Source organism: Nuphar pumila, chromosome 13 (assembly GCF_984573655.1).
Source record: "Nuphar pumila chromosome 13, dmNupPumi1.hap1.1, whole genome shotgun sequence".
Lineage (NCBI taxonomy): Eukaryota > Viridiplantae > Streptophyta > Magnoliopsida > Nymphaeales > Nymphaeaceae > Nuphar > Nuphar pumila.
This window is the reverse complement of record NC_143261.1, coordinates 28,609,968-28,628,586: the sequence shown is the minus strand read 5'-3', so window position 1 is coordinate 28,628,586 and position 18,619 is coordinate 28,609,968. Positions and strand designations below refer to the sequence as shown.

Genomic DNA, 18,619 nt, shown 5'->3' with positions numbered 1-18,619 from the left:
AATTGCAATAGTACGTAGTCTTTATACATACAAATCATTTTATCCTTTTATCAATGTCTGTATAAATCGCGATATGAAGACAACTCGTAAAAGCAATTCATAATTTGCACAGTACATAATGTTAAACGCTTCTTCAATTTTTTTTAATGAAGGCCAAACATTACAAGGATTTGTTTAGTGGCACTTGTGTGTTACACTTATTAAAAAAAGAATTATACATTTATAGAATGTCACTTTACAAAAAAAAATTATAGAATTACAACAAATAAATATCGGGATAAAAAAAATCATATAATGTTTATTCAGTAGCACTTGACGACTCAGATGGACTTTGACATACAAATTGTCTCTTTCTTTTTCTTGGTGAACTCTCTTTCCTCGGTGGCCTCTTGGTTCCCACGATCTTATTAAAACCACTGGTAATCAGCTCTACCAATGACCGCATTTGTCTCCCCAAATTGCCCACCTGCTTTCGTAACTCCTTATTTTCCCTCTCCATCATCTCAAACCTTGTGGTGGAGTCTACCTTCTTTTTTGTGAGTTGTGTTTGCTCCTCATTGTGTACTGCAACTGAGGAAATCATTGTTGTAGTCGGAGGGACATGATGGACGTGTTTTGTATGCTGGGAGACGACATGATGGGGGACAGAAGGGACGCATGGGTTTCCAACATTTTCACGTTCCTTATTCTCAATCTCCAGATTTTGGCGCATGGGTTTCTAATATTTTTTGAAATAGTTGGGGTCATATTGTCGTTCTTTATAATCATACGCTATGGCATGAACTCCTCCTTTGTTTCAGCTATCCAATGGTTCCCTAAAGCGATCGTGCCAATTCACGTTCTTGGGCTCATCACTTTTCATCTTCCTTCTCACTTCTACAAGCTGCTTTGGGGTAGACTGTCCCAAGCCAGCTTATAGGAGAACTCGACTATTATGCTGCAACTCGGCTTCGTAATTGCTAAACAGTCGAATATCGCAGGCAGAAAGTCTCGCAGCCTGAGCAACAATCTCTTTGTCCTTGTCCTCCCCATCTCCATACAGTCTCCACACAACCTGTACATTGGAGATTATGGTTTAGGTATAGACATAATTATTCATGCTAATGAATGCTAAATATTAAAATAATTTATAATAATGAGTGTTAAATATATTACGACTATTACTAATGAGAGCTTTATATTAAAATGATTTACACTAATGAATGCTACATATTACAACGATTTACAATAACGAATTCTAAATGCTAAAAAGATAATGCTTTGTACTAACAAAGAAATAATCCTGCAACGATCATTACTTAAGAAAGCTAACGATTACAACGATTTACATGCGATAATGATTTGTACTAAAGAATACAAAATCCTGCAATGATCATTACTTAAGAATGCTAACGATTATAATGATTTACACTAATGAAAGTTAAATGCTAAAGCGATAACGATTTGTACTAAGGAATACAAAATCCTGCAACAATCATTACTTAAGAATGTTAATGATTTACATTAATGAAAGTTAAATGCTAAAGCAATAACGATTTGTACTAAGGAATACAAAATCCTGCAATGATCACTACTTAAGAATGTTAAACATTAGAACGATTTGTACTAACGAAGTGAAAATCCTGCAGTGATGATTACTTAAGAATGATAAACATTTCAGCGATTTATACTAATGAATTATAAATGCTGAAACGATTATAAACGATTTTAAATCATTTACGTCATTTAATTGTAGACCATCTAAAATAAACTTAGCATTATCTTGCTTTACATTTATTTTAGCCCACCGACCGATCTTTGAAAAACCATAAATCGCAGGGCCACACTGAGAACCCAAGGTGACAATATGCTCCCATAACCAGGCCTACAAAATTATATATATTAGTAAGATTATAACCTTCAACTATCTTAGTCTACAACTACAAAATATGTAATAAAGAATTACCTAGACAAATGGCCAAAACCCTGCGATGGTTTTTGAACCATTACTCGCACGATAAAGTTGATTATACAAGTGTGCAAGCATAGCAGCACCCCATGCATAGTTATCAATTTTATCTAAGTCTTCCAAGAATTGCAGCCACAGGTAATTTATTATCGAACCAAACAAATCAAAAAATAAAGTAAGTCCAAAAAAATAAAGAAGGAAGTTGTGCAACTCTTGATCAACTCTTTCAGATGCACATGTAGCGGACCGACCTTCCCATTTATTATGAAAAGAATAAACTTTCATCGATGTGGAATTGCTTCCACCAGAAATACATTGCCTCCATTTCTCCATCGACATTCTTAGAAGGGCCATACACATGTCCCTTACAACATAGTTTGAATCCCGTAATAGGACAACACTTCTATGGCACTTAAGGTCCGTAATCCATACATCTTCTAGGGTCATGGTGATCCCAAAAGAATCAAACTGGAATATATTCGTCTTATTATTCCACTTATTTACCAGGTGAGTCATGGTGTTCCAGCACATTTCAAAAGAATGTTGGTTTAGAAGGTTGCCGAAGTGCATATTTCGCAATCGATCCTTCTGATATTCACTCAGTTCTCCATACCATGACAGAACTACAGGCCACTGACACCGTCCTCAGAGCTTTTCACCTGGTTCTCTACTTCTCTTGTGACCTCCCTGTAACACAAAATAGCATAGTATTCGTATCAAATCAAAATTAGTCGCACGTGTACTTCTACACATCATTGTACACAATAATCGCTATAAATAATAATTGTTGCACACTTGCTATATATAGTAATCACTATCACAGTAATCGTTATACATAATCATACTTATAACAGTAAATCATTCACAGTAATCGCTATACATAGTAATCGTAATCACAGTAAATCGTTCATAATAATCGCTATACATAGTAATCGCTATCATATTAATCGTTATACATGGTAATAACTATCATAGTAAATTGTGATAGACAAGATCAATTTATGTACCTTGGTCACACTTTTCTCCTCTTTATCCCCTCCCTTTATTCTCTGCCTTTCTTCTTCCTTCCTTCACTCATTTGGCTCCCTACTCTGTTTTTCAATTTCTTCCTTCCTTTCCATTTTCTTCTCTTCCTCCTCCTGATTTTTCCTTTTCCTTTTCTTCTCTTCCTCCTCTTACTTTTTCATTTCTCTTTTCTTATCTTCCTCCTGTTTTTTCCTTTCCCTTTCCTTCTCTTCCTACTCCTGCTTCTTCATTTTCCTTTCCTTATATTCCTCATCTTCCTTTGCCTTTCCTTCTCTTCCTCATCCTCCTTCTCTTTCCTTTGTCTTTCCTTCTCTTCCTCGTCCTCCTCTTGCTCCTTCCTTCTCCTTTCTTTCTCTCTCTCATCCTGATGCTTCTTCATTTGCCTTTCCTCTTTCATCTTCATCATTTGCCTTTCCTTCTCTTCCTCCTCATCCTTATTTTTTTTTCCTTTCTCTCTCCTCCTCCTCCTTCTTCCTTTGCCTTTGCTTTTCATTCTCTTTTTCCTTCTTTTATTGCCTTTCTCTCTCCTCCTCCTTCCTTTGCCTTTCTCTCTCCTTCTCCTCCTTTTTCATTTGCCTTTGCTTTTTATTTTCCTCCTCCTTCTTCCTTTGCCTTTCCCTCTCCTCTTCCTCCTCCTCCTTCTTCATTTTCATTTTCTTTTTTTGCTTTTCATTCTCCTCATCCTTCCTCCTTTGCTTTTTCTTCTTTTCATCATCATTCTTCTTCTTCATCTTTACTTTTTCCTCATGCTTCATTTGCTCTTTAGTCTCAATATCTGATGAATAATCCTCTGCATAATACAATTCCAACGCTTTGTTCCTTTCTTTATCATTCTCAATCTTCGTTATATTTTGGTATCCTTTATAACGCTCATATAGATGGGAATTGCGGATCATTTCATTAAGTCTCATGAAATCAAATGGTGGGGGATTTCTTGTCTGGCGAGCTTTAGATATTGCTAACCTGAACAACACATAAATTTAACCACATCATTATATGTTACACCCGTCTCTCCAAGTATATAATATTACAATTTATCCCATTCATTAAAAAATCACCAACATTACAAATCGTCGCAATATTTGGCTTCATAAGTAAACATCATTATAAGATTTAGCAAACTTAAGTACAAATCAAGGTAATTTCATAAATACACATCGTTAATGCTTTAAATGTATAAATCATTGTTGCTTCAAACTTACAAATCATTGTACAAATCACAACCTTCATAAGTACATATCATTGTAACATTTGGGCTTCATACGTAAACATTGATGTACGATTTATCAAACTTAAGTACAAATCGTGATAATTTCATTAAATCGTTACTACTTCAAACGTATAAATCATTGTTGCTTTATAAGAAGAAATCATACTAACTATTTTTTGATGCCCAAAAGGTGGATAGGTACAAATTGATTTGTTTCAATATGAAAATAAGTGTTATTTAGCATAAATAGTAAAACCAGTTATAAGATTTAGCATTCAAATTTACAAATCGATTTGTTTGCATAATGAAACCTTACGAAACTCACCGAAATGATACGAGTTTTGGTAATCCGATAGTGGAGGAGAAACACCCAGAAGATAGACACAGCCGATGGTGGCAACGATGTTGCCACTGCAAAATCGTTGTCTCAAGGATGCTTCAACGGCGGCAGACGACCGCAAAGGGTGCTCTGGCAGCAGCAGATAAAGGCAAAGGTTGCTCCGAAGGTAGCAGACGATGGAAAAGGGTGCTCTGATGGCAGCAGACGACGGCAACAGGTACTCCAATAAAAGCAGACGACGACAAAGAAGGGTTTGATGGCAGCAGACGGCGGCAAATGGTGCATCATCAAAGGGAGCTCTTGTTACAGCAGATGGTGCAAAAGTTTACTGCTTAGGCCAAAAATGGAACATTTGGACTTTGAAGAGTTAACATCGTTCTTGAATTGACATTTCACTTTTCTAGATGGAGGATCTCGAACCGTCGTTTCACTTTTCTAGATGGAGGACATTTTTGTCCTTTTCTCGAACCATCGTTTCTTGGCAGGAATGGCGGGAAAGGGTACTTAAGTCTTTGCAACCACACCAGACTGTAATGCTAAGTGATGCCGACAAACACGAGGATACAAGTCCCATGAGGTTATATATGTGACGCTTATTCGGACCCCCGAACACGCACTGTAGCAAATTGTGTGTCTTCAGGGAGGAGGGGACATATAATCTGCTTCGGTTTTGTCATTTACCTGGCAGATGAACATTTGGATGCCACCTTCAAGGAACAAGGCTTTACTACCAAATTTATCAACTGTGGAGATCGACACGAAGGTGGCGATGACATTGACGAGGCCAGATATCACGGTAGACATGAGGGAAGCATCATCTCTGAACCCAATGGTCTTGAAGAGCACAGGGGCATAGAACATGATGATGTTGATGCCAGTGAACTGCTGGAACAAAGGAATGGCAACGAACATGACGAGTTGAGGCTTGTACTTCTACTCGAGAATGTTGGCTCATGGGTTCTTCACTTTCTTGGAGGCTTCACTCGCATCAATGAGGTCTTGCAACTCAGCATCCACATCAGTAGTGCCTCTGATCTTCTGCAACATGGCCCTGGCCTTCTCCTTGTGCCTGCGCTCAATGAGGGAGTTGGGTGTGTCAAGCAGGAAGAGTGCGTCGGTGAGCAAGATTATTGTTTGCACAACAGCTAATGCTAGAGAAATCCTCCAGCCATACCTACCCTTGATATTGTTGGTGTCATAGTTCACAAGATTCGCCGCAAAGATGCCAATGGTAATGGTCAGTTGGAAGCACAAGTTGAGTGCTCTTCTGATGTTGGTTGGTGCCATTTTAGAGAGATAAACTGGAATAGACTGCAAATAACACACCCCAAAGCTTTTATTAGCACTATGTTTCAAAGACATGCTTGGCCATGGAAAATGAATGATTAATTTAGTGGAATGATTGACTACTGCCTACCTAGTTGGCGAACCCAACACCAACGCCAAGAAGGAGATGGCAGATGATAAGCATGGACACGTTCATGGAAGCTCCATTGATGGCCGCACCAACCAAAAAGGTGAGGCCGCCGACGAGCATGGATGGCTTTCGGCCGAAGTTCCTCGTCACCGATGACGCGAAGAAGGATGCCAGCAGCCCAGCTATGTAGAGGGATGAAGTGAAGGTGGTGAGCAGTTGGTTGTCGAATTTGCAGTACTGGTTCTCATGGGAAGCATCCATCTGCATCTTAGCATAGACCGATGGGAAGAACTTCTTCAAGAATGCGTCCATGGAAGTCACCCCATCTGCAGCAGCCCATCAATCAATCCACGTATTCATTAATCGGTATCTTCATCATCATTGCTCGTGTTATGATCAACTAATTTGCTAAGTTGGATGCTTATGGAATGGCCTAACACTATGTGCTAAATATTATAATGAGACCGCAAACCGTTCTTACAACATGTGGGTCTCACTTCCAACTAATGGACGAGACAAAATCATGTGATATTGAAAATCACAAATGGTGGTGGTGTTTCTCAATATACACCGCTCATCCTGGTGGATGAAGGGTCGGATGCCAAATCTGTCATTCAAAAGAATTTGAGAGATTTGCATCTAGTTGAAAACAATCGAAACATTTTATCCAAAACCCTAATTAATGAACCCTCATGTGTGTTACAAATCGTGATAGAACACCTTCTATAAAAAATAAATTGTGATCTCTTATATACAATTGATTGCAAGTCAATCGTGATCTCTTATAAAAAACAAATGTGATCACTTTTATTTATGAAGGTCGAACATTACAACGATTTGTTCAGTGACACTTGTGTGTTATAATTATTAAAAAAAGAATTAAATAATGTTACATTAAAAAAAATTATAGAATTACAATAAATAATTATCAGGATAAAAAGAATCGTTATCGTTTATTCAGTGGCACTTGACGATTCATATGGACTATGACATACAAATCGTCTCTTTCTTTTTCTTGGTGGACTCTCTATTCTCGGTGGCCTCTTGGTTCCCTCGATATTATTATAAACACTAGTCATCATCTCTACCAGTGACTACATTTGTCTCCCCAAATTGATCACCTCCTTCCGTAAGTCCTTATTCTCCCTTTCTAACATCTTGAACCTTGTGTTAGAGACTACGTTCACTTTTGTGACCTGTGTTCGCTCCTCATCCTGTATTGTTACTGCGATAATCATCGTTATAGCTAAAGGGAGACAATGGACAGGTATTCTATGCTAGGATGCAATGTGATGGGGGACAGGAGGGAGGCATGGGTTCTCAATATTCTCAATCTCCAGATTTCGACGCATGGGTTCTCAATATTTTTGAAAATAGTCAGGATCATATTGTCGTTCTTTATAATCATACGCTATGGTGCAGACACCTCCTTTGTTCTAGCTATCCAATTGTTCCCTTTAATGTTTATGTCAATTCACGTTCCTGGCCCCACCACTATTCATCTTCCTTCTGACTTCCACAAGCTTCTTTGGGATAGACTATCCCAAGCTAGATTATAGGAGAACTTGACTACTATGCTGCAACTCGGCTTCATAATTGCTAAACAGTCAAATATTGTGGTCCGATAGTCTCACACCCTCAGCAACAAGTTTTTGGTTCTCGTCCTCCCGATCTCCATACGGTCTCCACACAACCTATACATTGAAGATTATGGTTTAGGTATAGACAATTATTCATGCTAATGAATGATAAATATTAAAATTATTTATAATAATGAGTGCTAAATATATTACAACGACTGTTACAAAGAATGCAAATGATTATTACGATTTACAGTACTAAAAGATAAATGCTAAAGCGATAACGATTTGTAGTAACAAAGACAAAATTCTGCAATGATGATTACTTAAGAATGCTTAACATTTCAATGATTTATACTACTGAATGATAAATGTTGAACTGATTGTAAACGATTTTAAACCATTTACCTCATTTAGTTGCAGACCATCTAAAATGAACTTAGCATTATCCTCATTGACATTTATTCTAGCCCATCGACCGATCTTTGGAAAACTACAAATCGCAGGGCTACACTGAGGACGCAACGCGACAATATGCTTCCATGCCCAGGCCTACAAAAATAATATATTAGTAATACTATAACCTTCAACGACCTTAGTCTACAAGTACTAAATATGTAATAAACAAATACCTGAACAAATAGCCAAAACCCCCCGACGGTTTTCGTACCCTTACTCACACGGTAAAGTTGTACAAGTGTGTAAGCATAGCAGCACCCCATACATAGTTGTCGACTTCATCTAAGTCTTCTAGGAACTGCAGCCAAAAGTAACTTATTCTCGAACTAGAACAATCATAAAATAAAGTAAGACCAAAAAAATAAAGAAGGAAGCCGCACAACTCTTGGTCAGCACTTTCAGATGCACATGTAGCGGACCGGCCTTCTCATTTATTACAAAAAGAAGAAACTTTCATCGATATGAAATTGCTTCCACCAAAAATACATTGACTTCATTCATCCACCGACATTCCTAGAAGGGTCATGCACTTTTTCCCTGCATTATAGTTTGAATCCCGTAATAGGCCAGCACTGTTATGGCACTTAAGGCCAGTAATCTGCTTCACATCTTCTAGGGTCATGGTGATCTCAAAAGAATCAAACTGGAATGTGTTCGTCTGATGATTCCACTTATTTACCAGGTGGGTCATGGTGTTCCAGCACGTTTCAAAATAATGCTGGTCCAGAAGGCTGCGAAAGTGCATATTTCGTAATCGATCCTTCTGATATTCACTCAGTTGTCCATACCACGACAAAACTATAGGCCACTGACACCGCCCTTCAAGCTTTTTACCTAATACTCTATTTCTCTTCTGACCTCCCTGTAACATAAAATAACATATTATTCATATCAATTGTAAATTAGTCACATTTGTACTTCTACGGCTCGTTGTAGACAGTAGTCGCTATAAATAATAATCGTTGCACACATACTATCACAATAATCGCTAATACAGTAATCGCTATACATAGTAATCGCTATACATAGTAATCGCTATATATAGTAATCGATATCACAGTAATCGCTATACATAGTAATACCTATCACAGTAAATCTTTCACAGTAATCGCTATACATAGTAATTGTTATCATAGTAATACCTATCACAGACAGGATTGATTTATGTAACTTGGTCATAATTTTCTCCTCTTCATCCATTCCCTCCATCATCTGCCTTTCTTGTTGATTCGCCACCTCCCACTGCTTTGCTACTTCTTCCGTTCTTTGCTCCATCACCTCCCTCCTCTGCTTTTCAATTTCTTTCTTCATTCTCTTCCTCCTCCTATTTTTTTCTTTCCCTTACCTTCTCTTCCTCCTCCTGCTTCTTCCTTTCTCTTTCCTTATCTTCCTCGTTCTTCTTCTCCTTCCTTTGCCTTTCCTTCTCTTCCTCATCTTGATGCTTCTTCCTTTGTCTTTCATCTTCCATCTTCAGCATTTGTCTTTCCTTCTCTTCTTCCTTCTTCTTCTTCTTTAATTGTTTTTCCCTCTCCTCCTTCTCCTCCTTCTTATTCTTTTTTGCCTTTCTCTCTCCTCTGCCTCCTTCATTTGCCTTATCCTCCTTTGCTTTTTAAAATATTTTTGCTTCGTCAATTGTCTTTCCTTCTCTTTATCCTCCTTCTTCCTTTGCTTTTCCTTCTCTTCGTCATCCTTCTTCTTCATCATCATCTTTAGTTCTTCCTCATTCTTCCTTTGGACTTCAGCCTCAATATCTGATGGATAATCTTTCGCATAATACAATTCCAACACTTTCTTCCTGTCTTTATCATTCTTAATCATTATTATATTTTGGTATCTTTCATAATGTTCATATAGATAGGACTGGCGGATAACTTTTCTAATATTCATCCCATATAACGAAGGGGGATTTATTGTCTGACGAGCTTTAGACATTGCTAACCTGCACAACACAAATTTAACCACATCATTATATGTTACAACTGCCTCCCCAAGTATATAATAATACAAATTATCTCATTCGTTAAACAATTACCAACATTACAAATCATTGCAATATTTGGCTTCATAAGCAAACATCATTGTAAGATTTAACAAACTTAAGTACAAATCGAGGTAACTTCATAAATATACATCGCTAGTGCTTTAAATATATAAATTGTTGCTGCTTCAAACTTACAAATCGTTGTATAAAGCGCAACCTCTATAAGTATATATTGGTGTAACGTTTGGCTTCATATGTATACATTGTTGTACGATTTAGCAAACTTAAGTATAAATCGTGGTAGTTTCATTAAATCGTTATTGTTTCAAACATATAAATCGTTGATGCATCGAACATACAAATCATTGTAGAAATTTAGCCTTCATAAGTACATGTCGTTGAAATGTTTGGCCTTCATAAGAACAACTCGTGCTAACTGTTTTTCGATACCCAAAAGGTGGATAGGTACAAATTGATTTGTTTTAGTATGATAATAGGTGTTATTTAGCATGAATAGTAAAACCAATTGTATGATTTAGCATTCATATCTACAAATCGATTTGTTTGCATAATGAAACCTTGGTAATCCGACAGTGGAGGAGAAACACCCATAAGTTAGATGCAGCCGATGGTGGCAACGATGTTGCCACTGCGCAGACGACGGCAAAGGATGATCCGGTGGCAGAAGACGACAGAAAAGGGTGCTCCGACAGCAGCAGACAACAACAAAGGGTGATCTGGCGTGGACGACAACAAAGGATACTCCGACGGCAGTGGACGACGGCAAAGGATGCTTCGACGGCAGCAGAAGATTATACAACTGCTACTCTGGTGGCAAGAGACGATGACAAAGTTTGCATCGTCAAAGGGAGTTTCTGTTACAACAGATGGTGCAAAATTTTATTGATTAAGGCGAAAACAGAACGTTTGGACTTTATACAGTTAACATCATTCTAGAACTGCCATTTTCTTTTTTTTGAATGGAGGACATTTTTGTCATTTTTTTAACCATCGTTTCATGGCAAGAATGGTGTGAAAGGGTACTTATGTCTTTGCAATCGCACCGGATAACGATGCTAAGTGATGCAGACAAACACGAGGATACAAGCCCTGCGAGCTTATATACATGGCTCTCATTGGGACCCCCGAACATGCACTATGGCTAACAGCCATCTTCGGAGGGGGGGGCATATAACCTGCTTTCGTCACAAAGGAGGTGACCTTCCCGGCATAATGCTTCACTTCCCCTGGATGGACAAATGCCCCTCCTGCCATCTTTTGCCCCGCCCTTTTTCTTCTTCTTTTTCTAATAACTATCCTTCCTCTAGGTCTCTTTTGGTCTCAAAAGCCCTAGTTGGGGGTTGTCTCTCCTTTACAAACCTTAGATCCACCCTTACCCAGTCCTTGCTCACTGTCACCAGCTTTCCACCCTCTTATATAGCTTTCCTGCGTACCCTCCAATCCACATGTACTTTGCTTTCACATTTTACCAAGTTTTTAACTTAATTTTTAGATAATTAGAGAGTTATCTCATCTGGAAACAACCCTCCTAAATTTTGCAGTCATATATGATCTGGCATTCATTCCTGAACCGATATGGTTATGAGAGGATATGGTCTCACAAAATAGGATAAAATGGGCTCTGTACAGTTTAGTAGCTATCTTTAAGTGGCTGACCTGCAGCTTCCTAGTCTTATGATCTTATCTTTCTGTAGATATTATTGGTTTTTTAGGATTTCAGTTGGTTCCTTTCATCCAACGCATGGTTTCTGGTAAAATAAACAAATGTTCAGTATATATAGTTGAGTACGCTGGATTTGAGGTTCTCCCCTTGGAGTTTCCATTTATTTCATGATTCTAGTAGATCTCCGATTAGAGATCCAAGGATGGCAGCTTTCACCTCTTCTTTCTCTCTCTCCCACCAACAATAACAACAACGGCCATCGAGTTTTGCATCCAAATCCAAGTGAAATGCAAATTTAACTAAAATTTGAATCCCGATTGCATGTAAATGTCGAATTTAAAGCTTGTCAGTTCCAGGTTCGGTTTTGTCTTATCCCCCCCATTCAACTCTGAATCCAAAAGGAGAGATCATTTTAGGTTGGACTCAGTAAGGCCTAGATGGGACCCGAGTCCAACCCATATACACAGTAAAGCCAAGCAATCCAGACCAGGCCCGTATTGGGTTCGGACAGAGTCCACATGCTATCAGGTTTGGGTCCAGTCAGTTCTTGCCTCATTGTACCCATAAGGACTCATTTGGGTCGTGCAGGATTTTATTAATTGAATGTCTTTTTGCTGAGACCAAACCCCAAGCATGTTCATTTTTTGGGCCAATGTCAAGCCCGAGTCCATTGGGTTTTGGTCTTTTGGGCTGCACAGGGAACTAAATCCCAAATGCATACTGAACCCATGTAGGTTGGTCCTGATCCAGGTTTTACAAGGTCAGATCATATTTTAACCAGTCCTAAGTTAAGTATTTGATAAAATGCCATCCTGACATTGAATCATGATGTGCATCTAGTTGGCATGACAACAAGAATTGCCAAAGTTGAAGAGGCCAATGGATCAGTTGTGTCTGATATCCAGAACCATTTAGTATGTTTCATAGAACAAACAACATCCAATTGATAATTGGATTTGGATGGGAGTCTTATATCAACCGTAAATCTGAATCCAAATTGAACAAATATCCAAAGTCAATTACGCGTACTATGCATATCCCGTTAGCTGGTCTGAACCATCATCGGCAAATACAATGTTGCCTTTCCCTACTGAATCAGAATCTAACTTTGGACCCGATTAGGTCGGATTCAATATAAATACGTACATTCGAAGTGAATCCGACGCATTTACATCGCTATCCCCATAGAAAAACTCCAGCCCTAAATTCACCCAAAAAAAAAACAGAAAAAGAAAAAATGCCAAACCTTAATCCTAAAATTTTCTTTACAATAGACAGCACAATTCAAGAGAGAAACCCAAACCCTAATCCTAAAATTTCTTCTGCAATAGATATATACTACTTATAAAGGGAAATTAGCTGTAGTGTTGCACAAAAAAATTCTTGCATTTAAAGAATCTCAAAATGATGGGGTTCTCTGTCGTATGAGTTTTAAGTCTGATCTTAAATTACTGCCAAAAATTTTGTTTCTAGCAAAATATTCCCTCACCCAAGAATTTGTCAAAAACATAAAACTCTTAACAAACAACGTCGTCATTTAATTTACTAATATATATGAGCAAAGTTAATTAGTATATCCAGATCAATGATCCAACCAAACCCGATATGTTCCAAATCCCTACCCATCTTATCTTGGCAAAATCCCACTCTTGATATCCATGTGCGTCGTTATCTGACAGGATTAAGTCCACATTTTTGGGATCATTTGCAGTTGGGTTCGTATCCAATTGGAGGTCTTAACCAAAGTCAGGTTTAATGTGGATCTCAGTCTGAACTCGGGTGGGGCCAGGGTTTGGTGTGAAATTTCACAAACCAGACTCAGCTTCATATATTAATCTCAGGCCTTTCTGGTTCGGCTCGAACACTACAAGAAAATACGTTGTTAGCGACGAAATACTTCTGTCGCTAGTTAGCGACGGATTAACGAGCGAAAAAAATATGTCGCTATAATGAATGAAGTTTATGAAAATAGCGACGGAATAGCTCTCGTCGCAAACTCCGTCGCTACTTAGCGACGAATTTTGCGACATAGTGTTTCGTCGTAACGGATGCAACATTTGGCGACGGCCTTTGCGACGGAAGATTTTCCGTCGCTACTTAGCGACGGACTGTGCGACGGAAAAATTTTCGTCGCTAGTTTCATAAATTTGATTTACGTTGGCTTAGCGACGGAATTAATCTGTCGCTAATTTTCGAATAACTTTAATCCCAGACAGTTTTTCCTTTTCTTCTTTTGTTGCTCCCGCTCTCGTCGTTCGCCCGTTACGGTCGTTCGCCCACTCCCGTCGTTCGTCGGTCCCACCGTCCGCAGGCCCCGCCGCCGCCCGGAGACAGGTAAACGATGGGTCCCCCCCCCCCCCCCCCCCCCCGTGTTTTCCGGCAAGGGGTCGGCCCTGCCGCGTTTTCCGACAGGGGGTCGACCCCGGCAGGGGTTTAACCCCCTGCCAAAACAGAGGGTCGACCCCCTGCCAGAACAGGGGGTCAGTTAACCCCCTATGTTCCGTAAGGGGGTTAACCCCCTATGTTCCGTAAGGGGGTCGACCCCCTGCCGGAACAGCCTCTTTTTTTTTGTGACTTCATTTTAAAACAACATTTTTTGTGCAGATTTTTCAACGGAACCAGCTTGTGCTCAGCTACCTGTGGTAAGTAAGTGACAAAAACAATGCAAATCGGGTAAATACTCGTGGTGAGTAAGTGATGCAAGTGTATCACATGTTATTTAATTTATTAGATGTAACACTTTATTGTTCACACACTCACTTAGTTGTTGATATTTAGGGTTGCTTTGTTGGAGTTCGAAGGTCATGCTGAGCATGATTTTAATGTATAAATATGGAAGTGTTCTTATTTTTGGAGTACGGAGTTCATGCTAGGCATGGTAGTAGTTAGTGAAATATTGAAGTGTGTTTGTTGCAGGTACATGTTTGTCATTTGTTTGATATGAATGATTACGATGTATTGCAATGTTTGATGTAATTATATTCATGCTTGCATGTAGTTACTTTCAATTTGATTATGACTTCCATGTGAAATTGTATAATGAAAGCATCTTCAAATGATTGTATCATGTCATTAATAGTTTGCACATGAAAATATTAAGTTATCAATGCATGCATCAAAATTCTTTTTATTGTATGACATCATATATTGCATGATAAATTTGATATTTTCTTCATCGTAGCATTCTGATTGTTCTCTTTTAATTCGTTAGGTTATTATTTGTAACAGCATAAGAAAATGACTGCAAACCGTGAATGGATGTACCGTAGGATAGTGGACAATGAGTTATTGCATGAATATATGGATGGTGTTGAAAGTTTTATTGAATTTGTAACGGCAAGTGTCAGTACAGTGGATTCCACGGGTCAGATTAGGTGTCCCTGCAAGATTTGTAAGAATAATCGATTTATATAACCTCATAGCATTAGACATTACCTATATAGGAAGGGTTTTGTGAGTGATTAGCAGAACTGGACGTTTCATGGAGAAGAATTTAGAAATGATTTTGATGCACGGGTGAATGTGGTGCACGATAATCCATATACAGATTTGATATTTGATGCCGCAGGAACAGGACTGGGTTCTGCTATGAGTTCCAGTGATGTAAGAATTGTCGTAGATGAAGAATCACCAAACGATGCAGCTAGTAGATTTTATGATTTACTTAGAGATGCTGATGAGCCACTTTGGAATGGTTGTGAGAGTCACATTATCTTGTCTGCAGTTTTTCAACTAATGAATTTGAAGTCCGAGTATAATTTGAGTCAATCATGTTTTGACCGTTTGTGCATAATTGTGAATAGTATGTTGCCCAAAGATGAGAAATTGTCACAAAATTTTTATCGTGCGAAAGTTATGGTCAATGCTCTAGGTATGGGTTACAAAAAGATTGATGCTTGTCCAAATCACTGCATGTTGTATTTCAAGGAGCAGGAAAACAATATATCATGCCCGTCATGTGGGCATCCTCGGTTCAAGCCAAAGACAGGAGGCAATGGTAGCACGAGATCAAAGGAAGTTTCATATAAGTCGCTCCGCTACTTTCCTATCACTCCTAGATTGCAGCGATTGTATATGTCTTCAAGGATAGCTAAACACATGAGATGGCATGCAAATAAAGTTCGACACGATGAAAACAAGATCACGCATCGTGTTGACGCTGAAGCTTGGAAGCACTTTGATTGTACTTATCAGAACTTCGCAATGGAAGTGCGAAATGTTAGACTCGGTCTATGTACAGATGAATTTAATCCATTTGGGGGTAGATCAACTTCATACTCATGTTGGCCAGTATTTGTAACTCCATACAACCTTCCACCAAGCTTGTGTATGAAATGTCTAAATTTTTTGTTGTCTCTGTTGATCCCTGGTCCGACCTCACCTGACCAAAATCTTGATGTATATTTAAGGTCATTGATTAATGAACTAAAAGTACTGTGGGATGACGGTGTTACCACGTATGATGCCCACAAAAAACAAAATTTCAACATGAAGGTCGTTGTTCTATGGACAATCAGTGACTTCCCTGCATATGGTATGTTATCTGGTTGGAGCACACATGGGAGGCTGGCATGTCCGTACTGCATTGAGGATTTCAAAGCTTTTAGATTGAGGCATGGAAGGAAGCCTTGCTGGTTTGAGTACCATCGTCGATTTCTATCCAGCGACCATCTGTTCCAACGACAAAAGAATGTGTTTAAAGCAGGCACAACTGAAATGGAATGTCCATCCTCAAGATTGTCTAGCATAGAGATTTTAAGATGATTGCGATACTTTCCATATGTATTAACAAATGCCTGCAGTCCTACACCCTTCCGTGGATTTGGGAAGGATCACAATTGGACAAAGAAATCTATTTTTTGGGAACTACCATATTGGCCGACCCTATTGATACGACATAATTTGGATGTGATGCATGTGGAGAAAAATGTGTTTGATAATGTGTTCAATACAATAATGAATGTTAAAGAAAAAATGAAGGATAATCCTAAGGCTCGTATGATTTAAAATTAATATGTAAAAGACCATAATTGGATTTCAAAGAGTAATATGGAAAAGTACTGAAACCAAAGGCAAAGTACGTGCTCGGACCTGATCAAATAAAACATGTATGTCAATGGTTGAGACAATTGAGATTTCTATATGGATATGTCTCTAACATTGCTCGGGCTATGAAGATTGATGATGGACAGCTATATGGGTTGAAGAGCCATGATTGTCATATCTTTATGTAATGATTGATACCCCTAGCATTCTATGATACGTTAGACAAACCTATATGGGGGGTATTGTCTGAGTTGAGCGGATTTTTCATAACATTGTGCGCAACGGAGGTCGTAGTATCAGATGTAGAATCTCGAGGACTCTGTCATCACCACTGTTTGTCTGCTAGAAAAGATATTTCCGCCAGCATTTTTTGATGTTATGGAACATTTGAGCATATATTTGCCATATGAACTAAGGGTTGGTGGCCCTATGCAATATCGATGGATGTACCCATTTAAAAGGTATATGTTTTTTATATTTGTCTCTTTAATGACAGATATTCAAAATTTGAAATGTATATTTTTGCCAGATGCATGTTCGACCTCAAAAAAAAGGTTCGTAATATAACAAGAGTAGAAGGCTCTATTTGTGAGGCGTACACTTTAGAAGAGATTTCAAATTTTTCATTTATGTACTTCGAACCTCATATTCCAACACGTTACACATGCCCACCCTGTAATGATGATGGAGAACAAGTAACTGTAGCTGACACGCTGTCGATATTTCAACCACTTGGGCATGCATTTGGTAGTTACCGATCAAGGCGCTTGACAGATCGAGAGCAAGATGCAACACACATCTATATTCTTTTTAATTGCTCAGCGATCGACTCATACATCGAGTAAGTATATGTAGACGCAACACAATTATAAATCCTTTTATGTTCTATACGTGTATACATGGCTCGGTAATATAAGTATTTGTGCTTTGCAGACGATTTGATCTGGAGTTGCAAAGAGAAGTTTTACATCTCACTGATGCAGAAGTACAAAAAGAACGTGAAACTAATTTTGTGGAGTGGTTGAAACAATTGGTAAAGAAGCTAACCTAAATTTTATACTTGTAAACAACACTAAGTTACTTAATTAGTCATGATCACAATCATTGTTTTTGTCTGTGCGTAGGTCCGCCATGGTGATGTTAAAGATCAAGAAATATGTAATTTAAAAAATGGTCTGACCAAAGTTGTGCAATGCTACAACGGGTACATCGTAAATGGCTATCGATTTCATACAAAAGATTATGGTATAAACAAATCAATAATGAATAGTGGCGTGTGTGTCAAAGGTAGCAGCTACGGTGAAAATGAACATGATTACTACAGTGTTATAGAGGAAATAATGGAGTTGACTTACTTAGGCATAAATAATAGGGTAACTTTATTCAAGTGTCATTGGTTTGATCCAACTGCAACAAGACTCGACAAAGCTTCACACATTGTGGAGGTGAATCATAAATCCAGGTTTGAAACATATGAACCATTCATATTAGCCTCGCAAGCTCAACAAGTTTATTATACTTCATATCCGAGTATAAAAAAGTCAGATAGAAATGAATGGTGGGCAGTTTGCAAGGTGAAGTCTAAACTATACTCCGAGTATGATCAGTTACAGGAAGATGAGTTAGCTGAAGACAGCGATTACTATCAATCAGATAATGTCTATGACTTCGCTTATGGTCATGATGTTGCGCATGATATGCATGTCATATCTCCATTGGCCGATGAAACATTCATAGAGGAATGTGATCCAAATGATGTACCAAGTTGATGGGCAAACGATGAAGAAGAAGAAGAAGAAGAAAGTCAAACTGGTGACGAGGAAGATTTCTCAAGCTAGTGAGCAAAATCTTGTACTACAAACCTCTATTTAAATGCATTGCAGTATTTGATGTGAATGATTTGAATAATTTGAATTATTTGAATGTAT

The 18,619-nt window shown here is 38.4% G+C and overlaps 1 pseudogene; it reads right to left on the bottom strand.

Annotated features, from left to right (window-relative positions):
• The window catches only part of LOC149818208 (sugar transport protein MST6-like), a 29,587-nt pseudogene extending 18,351 nt beyond the window's left edge, over positions 1 to 11,236 (bottom strand).
• Between the last annotated feature and the right edge of the window lie 7,383 nt (positions 11,237 to 18,619).